The sequence below is a fragment of the Myotis davidii genome, unplaced genomic scaffold (assembly GCF_000327345.1).
Source record: "Myotis davidii unplaced genomic scaffold, ASM32734v1 scaffold246, whole genome shotgun sequence".
NCBI lineage: Eukaryota > Metazoa > Chordata > Mammalia > Chiroptera > Vespertilionidae > Myotis > Myotis davidii.
In genome coordinates, this window is record NW_006296542.1 from 433,395 (window position 1) to 437,393 (window position 3,999).

Below are 3,999 nucleotides of genomic sequence, written 5' to 3' on the forward strand. Positions count from 1 at the left end.
GGAGGCGGTGGGGAGAGGCCAGGGGAGTACACAGCCTGCCCACTCCTCCCTCCCTCCCTCCCCACCCTGCTCCTGCAGAGCAGCCAGAAGGCTCCATCTGAAATGCAAGTCTCCACACATTCCTCTCCGTCTCGGACCCTCCCCTCCAGGGTGAAGCCCCTGGGGGCCCTTCCTTAGACTCCCCGCTTTCTCTCTCCAGCAGAGCCTCCCTCCTGGCAGGCATCTGCCTGACTCGCTCAGAAACTCAGCTCAGGTGCCACCCGCTGCAGAAACCCAGCTGGACCCTCCAGGCCTGGCTCCCTTAGGCCCCCAAAGACCCCTTTATACTGACACACCTTCAGCCTATCATTCACAGTGTTGCTTTTAAGTGGTCTGCTTAGGACTCGGTTTCTTATCTGAGGACTCCGGTTTCTTGAGATGGGGGTTGAGGGCTTGCAGCAACTCTGTGTCTTAGCACACCTGTGCACCCTAGCCCCTAGCCCCTGTGTCACGGCACCTGTGCACTCTAACCCCTGTGTCTTAGCACTGTGCACCCTAGCACCTAACACAGCACCCAGTCCATACTCAAGAAATGATTTCCAAAATAACCTGGACCCTGTGCATCCACAGTCTGAAGCCACACAAAAATGGTTTCACACTCGTCTCTCATGAATGGATCCTGCCTCTACTCCCCGCCCTTTAAGGCAGGTGCAGAAGGCCATGGTCTGGGTTCCACAGATCAGAGTCTGCAAGTGTAAGTGGCCATCTGTGGGGACATTCGCTGGCCAGTCGGACCCAGCGGTCCTGTTTTACAGGTGGAGCACTGAGGCCAGAGATGGGGGGGGGGGCTTGCTCCTGTCTCGTGGGGAGGGCGGGCATAGTTGGGGCCAGATCCAAGGATTTCGGATCCCATTTCAGGATTCTTCCCCTCCACGCCATGCGTGGGTCCTGGAGGGAGCAGGGGGAATGGGGAGTGGGGGGTGAACAGAGGGATTGGTGGGGCCGGTGGGCACATGTGGGCCCCTCACTCCACCCCACAGTGGCTCGGGGCCTTAGCTCTGGCATCCACACCCTTTTGGCTCCACCTGCAGCTCTACTGCCTTCTCATTAGTTTGTTTTTAATCATGTTTGCTGGACAACCTCCAAGTGTCTGATGACTTTTTCAAAGAGAAATTAGACTTGGGAGCTGGAGGAGATGGGAGGGCAGGAGAGGGGAAAGGGAATGAGGTTGGAGTGAGGGTCAGAGTGAGTACACAGCTCCCATCCCAACAGCCAACGTTCTGAGGTCAGGTCCATGCCTACCCCCTCCGAGCTGACAGAACATGAAATGAGGAGACCCTCGACCCGACAAGTCAGGAGAAGGCCTTTCTCCTCCCTGAATGCGAGGCAGTAAGACCACTGAATGGCTGTCTTCGGGCTGTCAAAGGCCACGAGAGAGCAAGACGACTGCCTTCCCTCCTCGCTCATGAGAAAGGGAAAGAATTCCGTTTCTATGACAGCAGGAGGGAGCTGGGCCAGGTTTGAGCAGGCACGTGCTAACAGGGAGACTGGAGCACGGAGAGTCTGGGTTTATGCCGAGCTCAGCATGGAGGGAAGTGCCAGGCTCCAGGGAGAAGGTCTGCACCTCCGTGTCCCCCATGAGGTGGAACTCCTTGGCCCTCTTCACTTCACCCCTCCCTGCTCACTCCTGCACAGCATCCTCACCCCTCATCTCTCCAACATTCCTCTCCGGCAAACCTGAGATTCTGGCTCCTTTCCAACCTGAGCCGTCCTGCCCCTCCCACCAACAGGGATCTTTCCTGCCTTCCTCTGTGTCCTCTGGGAAGCCCTCCCTGATGACCCTCGCCTAGAATGAGTTCCGCTCTGACTGTCCTGTGCCAGTGGTGTCAGGCCCCTGTCCATGACATGTCTGTTTGGACTCAGCCCTCCAGTGGGGTCTCCAAGGGCAGAGGCTGTCTCCTCCCCTCACACCAGCTCTGCCCCAGCGCCCAGCCCAGACCGGGGCCTGACCTCGTCCCTCTTCCCTCTCTCTGCCTCGGCCTCAGGGCACCTCGAGGGCCTGCACTTCTCACCAGGATGACCCTACTGGTTTCTTGGCAGCTGACGCTTTTCCTCTGTGCCATCTCCTTCAGGGACACCTTAGAGAAGGTGGCGCCCATGGAGAACCCTAGAGCCACAGGTACGCATTGTCTGGGGGAAAGGCTGGTTGCAAAATGAGACTCACCACACTTTTCAGATGATGGGAAGATCTGCTGGGAAGGAATTTACTATGCAAGTTTCTTCCATCAGAGACCCCAGTCCCTTGTTGGGGACTTTGGGGGGGGGCGTCGGGGGGGAGAACCTAAACCAAAGGACAAATCCTGTCAACCTTATGGGTTAGCTATGGTACCGATGAGCTGGAGAAGCTGAGGCCCAAAGGTGTAAAGACGCCTCCCAAACACGGCAGAAGGCCAGCAGGTGCGGAGCTCCCTGAGGGGGCGTCTCTGAGCGGCACGAGCCGGGAGCTGTGCGGTAACACAGCTTGGTTCGGCTTTGTGGGCAAGCCAGGACGGCGGCTTAGCCTCTCTGGACCGCAGTTCCTCTGGCTACGGGATCGGAGCATGGAGCGTACCTACACATGCGCTGTCACTGCGCCCCTGAACTATCCCAGCCCCGGGAGAACGCAGCCCCCAGTGTCCTTTGCCAGGAGTGTGTGCCCTCCTGGGGTCAGAGGTCCTTTCTGGGTGAAAATAACCTCACCACTGCCCCAGGGGCAGTGAGTTTGTTGGCTTTTTGGGGAAAGGCTTTAGGTGAGGCCACAAAAGGTCGCCTGTGAAGTGATTCTACTGGTAGGATAGCAGGTGTGACGGGGAAGGAAGCCTTCGGCCCTTCCCACCTTAGCCAGGCCCTGAGACCTCCTAGGACAGTGGTTGGCAAACTGCGGCTTGCGAGCCACATGCGGCTCTTTGGCCCCTTGAGTGTGGCTCTTCCTAAGCCTTAGGAGTACCCTAACTAAGTTAATAACAATGTACCTGCCTATATAGTTTAAGTTTAAAAAATTTGGCTCTCAAAAGAAATTTCAATCGTTGTACTGTTGATATTTGGCTCTGTTGACTGAGGAGTTTGCCGACCACTGACCTAGGAAGATGGTCACTAATTCTGGACATGCCCACCTCCTCCAAGGTCCGCCAGGGCCTTGAGGAGTGGGCCCCAAAGCCAAGCAGCACCCGCCCACTCGCACACCAGGCCTCATGCCCACTCGTCTCTTGCCGCGATTGGCTGGGGTCACTGTGTACTCAGGGCTAGTTGCACCATTGCATGTGAAGTGCCCTGTTCACCCTCCGTATGAAGAGGAGAGATCACACCCACCTGGGGGTGGTGACCCAGATGAGTTTCTGTTTTCGCTGAGCCCTTGCATAGCTTACTTAGGGAGCTACAGTTATTGGGGGCTGTGGGGGCACATGGTCTTAGCTCCACTTTCTTGATTTCTGAAGCTACAAGCTTTTCATTCGCTTTTCAACCGTTAACAAACACTTACTGAGGCGCTATTATGTGCGAGGCCCTGTTTCAAGCGCTCTGAGAGGTGAGAAGAATGAGCAGCGCCCCCACCTGCCCCGAAGACTCCCAGGCCATCTGGGGAGCCAGATGCAGAAACCCAACACAGGACCCGGCCGCGAGCCAAGCGGAACCTCCAGCAAACACTAACTTAGTTCTTTATTTCCAGGCCCCACCCTGTTTGGTTCCTAAAATGAAGTGATTTCACATGAAACGTATTGCAGATAATTCTGGAAAACATTTGAAATCAACGCTATGTTGAAAGAGGGGGAAACCAATGGCCTAACCGCCATGCTCAGATGCTGGTGCTCCCAGCTGCCCTTGAGCTCTGAGCTTCCTGGCGGCCAAGGAACAAAGGGAAAGCCTCGGGTGATCTGATAGAGGGTGTTGGAGAGGTTCGCCTGGCCTCACGCCATCTCTCCCTGTGGCTCTGTCCTAGGCCAGCAGCTCGGCTCCCTGTCGCTGGAGGTCGCCGGGGAGCAGAGC